We start from the raw sequence: 10,928 nt of genomic DNA, 5'->3' as shown, positions 1-10,928 counted from the left end.
AAGCAGAAATCTCAGCAGCAGATATGAAGAAACCTCGACGAGTAAAACCAAACTGTCTACATGACTACACACAACATGATGTACTTTTCAAACTGTGTGAAATTACCTCTTCATTTCAGTGTTGGTTCTTTGTCAGTAACTTCTTCTCAGAAATCTTTACAGACGTAAATGTATTGAAGTTTTATTCACAGTACTTAAAGGGCCAGTTCACAGATTTTCAACCTCAGTGCTATCATGCTATCATGGGGAGCTAACGCCATTATGGTTGGAAAAAATGCAATTTGTCGCTGCGCCTTTGGAGGACACTATCGGCTTCTCCGATGGGCCCTGGTAACCTCCGCCAGACTACGTGAAATGCGTCATCTTGAGGCCAGGGAGCTCGCTAAGCTACACTTCCTCAATCTAGGACGCCCGTCCGATGTCACGTCTTGTTCAAAATCGTCAGGTTTGAAATGTAGACTGCAGACCTGAAGATTTTTTAGACGATCCACCGGTATATTCTCGTCGTATTTCTGATTCTGTACCGCTCTGAGCCGTTGCCTGCTGCGAAACGGTAGTATTTCCAGCGTCTCTCGTCCTTTAAGTCATATTTTTTCATGTTAAGTCTTTCATTGGGCTGCACAGTGGTGCAGTGGTTAGCTAGAAGGTTCCTGGTTCGAATCCCTGCCCAGGGGGCCTTTCTCTGTGGAGTTTGCATGTTCTCCTCGTGCATGCATGCGTTCCCTCCGGTTTCTCACACAGTCCAAACACATGCTCGTTAGGTTCATTGGTGACTCTAAATTGCCCATAGGTGTGAGTGTGAAAGGTTGTCTGTCTCTGTGTGTCAGCCCTGTGATTGACAGGCGATCAGTCCAGGAAGTACCCCGCCTCCCTGTGAAACTGAACATGAAAGTCTGATGGATGGAGGTCTTTTATTCTAACGAAATAGCTGAAGGTGATGTTGGCTAAAAAACAGTGAACAGTTGGACGACTTCCTTCCGCAGTCCCTGACTTATCATCTGGATTTTCTCTTCTTTCCAGGACTTGGAACCAAATAAAGACTTTGTTACTTATAATAACAATACAACAGTAAAATTGCTGATTCTGCTGTGTTTAAACATTTTTGGAAACATTTTATTAAATAATTGTTACGTGCCATGTGTTTGTTGTGTTTGTGTTCTCTCTCTCTCGTGCTCTCCAGGTGCTGCTCTAAACTTTGGTGCTGAAGATGATTAGGCTCACCTGTGCCAACTTAAGTATTCAAGGCGAGAGCATACAGGGCAGAAGTTAGGAGGCAGCCAGGGCCAGTGGGCCATTCGGCTGCGTGTGTGTGTGTGTTTAGCGTCATTGCACCAGTGCTTACTCCTTCATTGGAAGGAGGGTGTTTCTTCAGCTTCTCTTTTGCTTGTTTTAGTGGTGGAACTGTCAGGGTTGTGGTGTAGAGGACCCGGGTGCAGACTTATTGATATTTATTGAAACACAAAAACACTCAAAAACAAAGGCTTATTGTTTTAGAGTCCAGGAAAATAAGGTCCAACAAAAAAGGAACAACAAAAAATCCAACAGAAACGGGAAACACTCGGGGAGCCCCACTCCACTACAGGTAACAGGTAGGGTTTCACAAGCATAGACGCAATGAAGTGGCACAGGGACATGGGAACACAAGGGCTAAATACACTGGGGAGGTATGACAAATCGGGCACAGGTGAGACAATTAAGGGGCAGGTGAAAACATTAAGGGCAGGGCACATAATCAGACAAGCGGGAAACACACAAGACGAGACGTACATGGGGCAAGAACAAAATAAAACAGGAAATGCTCTGACCAGAGTCAAAAACATAACATAAACAACATTAACTCATGACGGGAAGCTCATCGGTTGTGATCAAATTATACCTGCTTTAGTGTGTAGTGTTCCTTTCTTCTCTTTCCTGGTTTTATTTTATTGTTACTCCCCTCATCCCCGAGCCCCTTAGGGACAGTCGTTTTTAGACATTTCAATGCAGAAATGTGGAAACATATTATGCTTTGAAGTCGGGGTCCCTTACTACAAATTTAAATGCTACAGCAGATAATCAGGCAATAATCTGCTTCCAGCTGCTCCTCAGTTTTGGTGAGTGTCCTTTCCTGTTTTTGATATGATGATGCCCCATCCACAGAGCCAGGTGCATGCAGAAATGGTTCACCAAACCAACTCAAGCTGGTTTAAAGAGACTACATCCCTGCAGGAAGTTTCCAAGATCTGATGGAACGACTGATACAAGAAGAGCGGAGCCTCTTACAGCAGCATGTCGAAAGATTTTTAGACGTACAACTTCTACCTGGCTGAAATGTTTGCTTGTCCAAATACCTCGTTCAAATGTCCACCTCCTATGGGCCTTTTGGTGTGGATGAAACTGACTGCACTGGACGTATTCCAGACAAAAGGCAAATATCGGACAATTACACGCGGAGCCCAGTGTGTCAGTGCAGCCCTGGTGGGCCGGCTCCTTTACCGCATTAGTTATGGCCTGTCAGCTCTTTGGAAGCTGCTTTAAATGGACTTGTCAATGAGAAAACACATAAACATTTATATTGCTTAAGGCTGAAATATGGAACGCAATGAGCCTTTCATAAACCCAATCGCTCTCCTTGTGTTGAGTCATCACACACATTAATGACAATCCCAATACCTTCATTAGCACAAGCGCACACACACGCGCACACACGCATAATGACAGCGTGTGGAAGAGCGGCAGTCCTAATATTTCTCACCTAATTGTAATGGCCGATGTGACTCGTGGCTGTTTAGAGCTATTGACTGGAGCTAAAGACACACTGTTTGTTTAAGTCATCATTAACACAACCTTCAATAAGGGTCACCGGCAGCAAGTGTAATACTGATTAGTGTGTGTGTGTGTGTGTGTGTGTGTGTGTGTGTAGTATGTGGTTGAGTAACAGTCTGAAAGAGGGCAAATGAAGGTGTGAAGAAGCACTTACACCAGCAGACAGACAAAGCAACGTGCAGCTGTGTTAAAGCCACTGGAAACCTAAATCCACAAGCCTGCTAATTATGTATTAAAGGCTTTTATGTTCATTAAAAGGAAGCCTCAAAAAGTATAAGAGACTAGTTTTAATCCAAATTTGAAATACTGTCTACTTTAGGGGTTAAACTGTGTCACTGTCTTTTGTCCAAAGCGACGTACATCTGAGAGTTAAAGACCTCCTCCAGTGAGAATCAAGTGTTTAACCTTGTAAACATCTCCATGTGGTGTTCTTCATGTGCTACAAGACATATCAGGGACAACATCAGCAGTCATGGTTGGGCCTGTCTGCTTTTAAACTACAGCGTACCAAGGACAGGCTGAACAACACGTTTTCAGATTGGCAGGTTTGTGATGTCACAAACCTAAGGAGCCAATCCCTTTAATAGACGGGGTGATGCTATGCATATCGATATATGCAGCCTATGGCGACCACTTCGGCGATGCGCGAGCCAGCTGTAACGGTCATCGGCATTTTTGCAAACTCACGACTGACGTTAACGTTACTACTACTAATTACTACATTTCAAGCTCGCTAAGTTTGAACAAGTTGCCGCTAAACGATGGCGGTGATGTGTTTTGCTTTCAGCTGTAATTTTACGAAAGAAGAAGCTCAGCACATAGTGGGCGGGGACTGCGCAGATTTAGGAATTTTTAATATGGGAGAAGGAGGATTTTTACAAGGTGATTAAACGTATTTTGCAGAAACACATTTTATCATTTCATGCAGAGCATTTAAAACATGACTGGAGCTGGTCTTTAAAGGTATCATAAGTAGGATATTTCCTTGCATTTTGTCAACAACGCATTCAAACTGGGTCCCTCCTCCTGGGCTCTTCATCAGCAGAAGCTCACTCTTACTCTCTCGTGCAAGAACACGTCCACCCTACCGAGCTAACACCGACAGCATGACTGTTACCTTAGCGCTAGCATGCTAACCGCTGGTTACCTTAACGCTAGCATGCTCACTGTCGATTAGCTTGTCCTACCTGGTTTGAGGCACCTACCTGTCCAACAGAAAGAAGGCCAACTCTGCATCGCTCTTTCGCTGTGTTCGCCGGTCTGAATGGGGCCCAGTTGCTGATTTGAACCACTCCCACCCTCACCTATACACTGTGATTGGCTCAGGGAACCACAACAGCGCCCCTCCTGAAAACGACCCGTGCAAAGCAAAATAACAGAATAGATGCAGAGGGAAGGGTCTCACAAGGGTCTGCACACACACTCACCAACACAGATGTATAGAGGCCCATAAGTGATGATTAACATTATATTTGCAAAAGTCTATATTTTCTTTTTCTCTGAAAACCAGGCGCCTTTCATTGGCAGAGCGTAGTGGGCGGGACAGAGTGTAGACCTGGATGAGGGCGTGTGTAGGCAGGAGACGTTTTTGTTGCTGTTTTGTAAGCAAGCAACAGGGTTTGAATTTGATGCGAGCGGCGACTAAGAGCCAGTGGAGTGATATGAGCAGTGGAGTGACGTGTCGTTTTGGGTTGGTTGAAGACCAGTCGCTCTGTTGCGTTCTGGATCATCTGCAGAGGTTTGAATGTGCATGCAGGAAGGCCTGCCAGCAGGGAGTTGCAGTAGTCAGTGTGTGATATCACAAGAGCCTGTAGCAGCAGTTGTGTTGCATGCTCTGAAAGGTAGGGTCTGATCTTCCTTTGCATGGTTATTCCCAGATTTAATCATAGGGCAGTGGATCAGCGATTTACATCCAGCACTCGTGTTGTGCCAAGTATTTGATGGCCGCTGGTGTTTAGCGTTGGCTGTAGTTGGTGTTTTTTTCAGCTGTTGGAGTTCAGTGCCAGCTGTGATGAGAGATTTTATGGTGGCAGGTACAGAGCTTGGACAAGAGGGGTTTGTTCTGTACAACACTGAGATAAAAAACCCAGCAGTAAACAGGGTTTAATCTCCTTACACCTTCTTTGATTGAACATGTTCTCTGTGCTAAACTGTCCATTAACAAATCTATCTAATAAAGGCATCATTGAATGATTGGAAGGACAGACGGTGGTGACGGACCTGAGTCTTTTGCTCGGCTCCAGCAGGTCAAACCTCAGATCTGTCATCTCCATCTCCACATGTGACGGGCCTCTGTTGTTAGAACAGACATCTTTATGTTTGGAGGGCAAACGCACAAGTAGACATTTGACGTCAGCTGCAACGCGCAAGTGTGTCGGTGATCGTCGGATGGGTTGATGTCGACGTCTGAGTGAAGGAGGGAGATGTCAATCATCTGCGGTGCGGCCTGCTTGTGTTAAGGTTAAAACATCACACGCATGGGATGTACGTTATAGATAATGGGACAATGTCAGCGTGGGTATGACTGATGGGATGCAGTGTGTATTGGATTACATGCAGTATATGGGCTGCAGGAAAACTGATCAATACCTGAGTGGATTTAAATGAAAGACCTTGACCTGAATTGATCCAGTGACATTTTTATCTGCTTCCACTCCAAACACATTGTTTTAAATCAAAGTATCATGATATCGTTTCTGTTTTATTTTGGTCTTTATATATATATATGATGTTTAATATTTACATTTTAACTTCTGCACCATTTTTTCTTACTGGATAATTTAGATTTGCAGTTTTGCTTCATTTTTTTATAGTGCGTTGTACGAGCATTATTGTTCTACAGTTAGCAGTTGTGCATATGACGGATAAAGACATTGACTTGGAACTAGAATGACTAAAACAACACCAGGTACATGCTACATTTTATTGTTTATAAGATTATTGCATATTAATCCTAATAAAAGCTTAAAGAAATCATCTTACCATCTGTATTTTGTGTTGTCAACAAGTATATAATAATATTAATAACTTACATATGGCCGCATATCAATCAATGTATGTAACTGTGAATTAACATCCCTTAATTGATGATTTTAAGTGTTAACTAATCACATAAAGTCGCAGTGACTTCAAAACAATAACAATAACTTTATTGATCCCTAAAGGGAAATTCATTCCTCATTTCTTAATGGTGAGCAACAGGAATTCATGATACATCCTGCGTTAAATCATCATGAGTCATGCATTAGTTAAGCATTAGTTAAGCGTTAGTTAAGCGTTAGTTAAGCATTAGTTAAGCGTTAGTTAAGCATTAGTTAAGCATTAGTTAAGCATTTCTTCAGTATATAAATTGTGCCCTTAATGTAAAGTGTTACCATAATGTCTACATACACTGTCAACAAAAAGAACCTCCTCAAATTCCAGGGTCCTTGAACCCAGCCTCTAGCTGACCAGTCAGCATGATGCAAAATGAGCTACTAGGGAACTACTAGCCACTACCTCTACAAGACAGAGTCTGGTGTTGTCTTCATCTTTAATAGCTGTTTCTGCTGGTTAGAAAAATAATTGACCTGTCACAATTTAGCTGTCAGTATTATGTACCTTATTCTACAATTGCTAGCTGGCTACAGAAAAGATAGCGACCAAATGGGGATATCATGAGTGTTAACCTTTCCTGCTTCAGCGTCCCGCCCGAAGTCAGGAAGCACGGGGGAGGCTTATCATTCTGCTCCAGGGCCGAAGATGCAGCTAGCCTCGGGGCTAACGCCCGTCACTTTAACACACCAGCAGCATGCAGGAAGCAAGACACAGGAGAGTGACTCTTGAGTCTTGAGGAGTCTTTATTATTCACATGCAGCCTTTACTGTACATTCCCTCTGTTGTTACGCTTGTCTCTGCTCTTCCGCTGCTCCAATCCCCGTTCATTCTCGTAACTCACGCGCACACACACTTCCTTCTTTGATTGGATTGTTCATCTTTTCTACTTATGACTCAACAACGACTGTTCATCTCAGCCCTGGCTGTGCTCCAACATGTACTCACCTATCTGTGTCTATGTCAGAAATGAGAGGGGCTTTTACTTCTGGGACCCCGAACGACTGAAATAACTCCTCCTCCTTTCCCATCACGGAGCCAGTTACATCACCTAAAAGCTTCTCGATCCAGGCTGTTTCCTCAGTCTGGCTTGCGCTGCTTTCTGCCCCATGAACTCCTCCACCCTGATCTTTCTTTCAGCCTCTTTGCTTCCACCATCATTATTCTTCTCCCCTCTCCATGTCCCAGTTCTCTCTCCATTGCTGTGCTCTCCTTTGCTTCCATCCCTCTTCCTCCCTCCCTCCCTCCCTCCCTCCCTCCTTCTGTCGCCTGAGGAAGAATTCAGCACCAACTGACAGTCTGATTTAGTTCCAATACCAACCTCCCATCTCTCTTTCTCTCTCTGTCTCTCCCTCTCTATTTCTCTCTAGAGAGAGGGTGTCGCACATAAATCTCTGCTGTAGCCATCTATTACCTTCTACATTCGCGCCCTGACCTAATTCCTCCTCGTCTCCAATGTGTCAGTAGGTCCAGGATATAGTGGCCCCGATGTAGTCCGTCTCCCTCTCTCTAATCCAGACTAAGTCTCTTCTGTGTTTTATTGTTCATAATTTTACCAACACTATCTCACATTACCTCACACTACTAATGGAAGAAGATAAATGGCCTGTGTGGACTTCATTTTCCCAGTCGCCTCTCTTTTTTTGTCTCTGGAGGTAGTCAGAAGCAGGGTGTGTGTACGTGTCTGACATTTTGACGACATCTCTTTTAATATCATGGGAAATTATTGCTTCTATCTGCAGTTTGGCAGCATGATAAAAGGGACAACTTCAGCCCTTTTTAAGAGGTCTTTATCATTCCTCACAAGATCAAGATTTATTATCCTCTCATTCCTAAAATCCAACGCCCTCCTTTGGGTCTAAAGCCAAATCTTCCCCCAGAGTCAGTCCCTGATAGGAATCTATTTCCATCACACAATCACCGGCCTCAAATATATTGAGAGGGGGCATTGTTAGAACCTCTGTTGCCCCTGAAACAGCTCACCTGGGGCCCCCAACAGTAAATATTGCCTGCCCTGAAGGCCCAGAGCTGGTTGCGGGTCGTTTCTCACCCATTTGCTCCCTCTGCATGGAGGCGCTGATGACTTCATGTGCGATGACTCTTATTGCACTTCTGAGACGGCACGTGCAATTCTAGTTAATTAGGCAAATCGTTTTAATTAACAGGTAATCATCGGTTAATCAGAAGAGAGTGGAGCCTCAGTAGTTAACCCTGTCCAATCATAGAAGAAAGACTCGGCACAGGTGAAGTGGAAACAAGTCTCAGTGGAAACGAGTTACCGGGCAACCAGTCGACTGGGAAACCTCACGGTGGCAACAGAACATCAAAAGTATTCCAGCCAGGAAACAGTCCAGCACATATCCCCCGCCTTAACGACCAGCTCCAGTCATGTTTAAGACGTATAAAATGCTCTGCCTAAATAATAATAATGCAAAACATGTTTAATTACCTTGTAAAAATCCTCCCAAGGCATCTCCTCCTCCTTCTCCCTCATTAAAAATTCCCAAATCTGCATTGTCCCCGCCCACTATGTGCTACGCTTCTCCTTTGGTAAAATTACAGCCGAAATCAAAACACGTCTGCGCCATCGTTTAGCGGCAACTTGTTGAAACTTAGCGAGCTTGAAATGTAGTAATGAGTCGTAGTAACGTTAACGTTAGTAGTCAGTAGTGAGTTTGCAAAAATTACGATGACGGTTACAGCTGGCTCGCGCATCGCCCAGGTGGTTGCCATAGGTTGCACATAATGATATGCATAGCGTCACCCCGTCCATTAACAGGATTGGCTCCTTAGGTTTGTGACATCACAAACCTGCCAATCTGAAAACGTGTTGTTCAGCCTGTCCTTGGTACACTGCAGTTTAAAAGCAGACAGGCCCAGCCATGGAGATGACTGCTGATGTTGTCCCTGATATGTCTTGTAGCACATGAAGAACACCACATGGAGATGTTTACAAGGTTAAACACTTGATTTTTACTGGAGGGGGTCTTTAAACCACAATGTGGTTTTTACAGTTCCAATTTGGTACTGATGTTATGTGTCAGTGCTTGGATAAGCAACAGAAGCAACCAGCAAAGTTAAGCTACATTTTTAAAGAGTCAAACCCAAAAAGTCATGCCCTTCCCTTCAGGCCTCCCTTCAAAGTAACTCCCAAATTCACATGAACACACACTTCCTGATTACTACTAAAGGACAAGTCAGTGATTGTCAGTTAGGATGAAGAGCGCAGCGCTTTGTTGTCATCATTTACTGTATAGAACTATCTGTCTCTGCCATTCTTATGCAACTAGCTTCGATAGCTTTAGCTTGTGGAAATCAAATCGATCATGCGAAATGAGTGCACGAGCAGGGTGCGCCTTACAGGTAGACAGGCAGGATAGCTATCCAACATTACATGCAGGCCAATTGAAATAATTTAACAAGCTGGCTTTTCACTGAGCATTTAATTTAGGCTTTGTATTGTTGTTGGGATGTAACAATGATTACAAGTATAACAAGATAAACTAAAATGAATTTGGAACCTTGGCTTAAATTTGTGAGTTCATGTGCTACTTTGAGTGGATTCGAGTGTTTTAAATGCTAGCAGACTCCCCTTTTCCATGTCTTTATGCTAAGCTAAGCTAACTGCAGCTGGTTGTGGATTCATATTTCACTTTTTCACAGTTTTCCAACAATTAAATCTTTAAGGTTACTGTCACTGTCACTGTAGTCAACCCCCATGTTTTAGACATCTCAACTCAAGCTTCATTAAGAGAAACTTCATTGGAAGGGTTTCGCACTGAATTGAAGAACAGGTCCTACCAGCGTTTCCATCTCTTGTATTAATGGTTTAGCCGGGACAAATCGAGGCAGAGCGTATGTGTGGAAAGACGTGTCGGCTCTTCACCGATGGGATGGACTCCATTTATCCTCTCAAAAGTTCTCCTTTCAGATGGGCAATTATTCCCAAAGTGCCCTTCAAAAGGATTCCATCAGAAGCAAAAGCCAGAAGGGACTAAAAAGAAATGAAATGATCAGTCTCAGGCGGCGGTCACATTGTGTTCCACTGTGGTAGGGGGCAAACTGGACTTTCAGTGTGGTCAGCAGTAAAAGGGTCGGGCCTGAAGGGGCTTTAAAACATGTAGGCCAATAAACGTGATTGAAGGGATCAAGTTAAATGCACACGGCAACATTCATTGTTCTCAGTAAGAAAGCAACGGGCATCTAACTGCAGTGACACGCTGCCTGCTGGAGCTTCAGATGGAATCAAGCGATTGAAGAGATTGAAGATTTTCATCTGGTGGTCTGCAGCAGGAAGCAGACGCTGAATTGCTTTACCCTGTCAACTGAATAGGGAGAAACTCTTCTTATCAAATACTGAATACCGCAATTTTGAATAACAATTTAACACAAAACCATATTTACCACCATGTGCCAGGTAGTCAATTAAGAATTGTGCCATGGTTTTAAAGGCAGTATGTGAGGAACTTTCCATGTATTTATCTCTTTGTATTGTCAATGTGACCATGGATAGTAACATAATGCTTGACTTTCGTGGTGTAACAACCTCAACTGATTTCTATGTAAATCACTCAGGCTTGTTGGAAGGTTGATTTAGCATTAATACATACAACCAAGAGCTTTCCCTCTTTTCGTCCCAAACTGGAAGTTGACCAAGGTCATAGGAAACATGGGGGAACATATGAAGCATATTTAGATTAAAGATACAATCTCGAATAAATAAATCACCGAATGAGGTAACACAATGGTGATTGAGCCTATGGCCCACTGATGAAAGCCTTTGCATTTGCAGTATTACAGACTGGGTGTCTGTGGTGACTTAAGCGGAAAAAATCACAAGCGGCGCCCAGTTAGTGACGCGTTTTCCATCAGCCAGCAGTGGTTGGTCTGCCAGAGAGGGTAGGCGGAGCTAAGCGGCTGCTTTTCCGCTCTCTGCAAGTGTTGCGAGCAAACAGTAATCTACTATGGCTGAACAAACAAAGAAAAGATGGATGACTACAGATACAACTTCAACAAGAAGTGAAAATCCA

Source organism: Semicossyphus pulcher, unplaced genomic scaffold, assembly GCF_022749685.1.
Source record: "Semicossyphus pulcher isolate SPU_LCO1_2020_fin unplaced genomic scaffold, fSemPul1.0.p SCAF_15, whole genome shotgun sequence".
Taxonomy (NCBI): Eukaryota; Metazoa; Chordata; class Actinopteri; order Labriformes; family Labridae; genus Semicossyphus; species Semicossyphus pulcher.
This window is presented reverse-complemented; position numbering follows the sequence as displayed.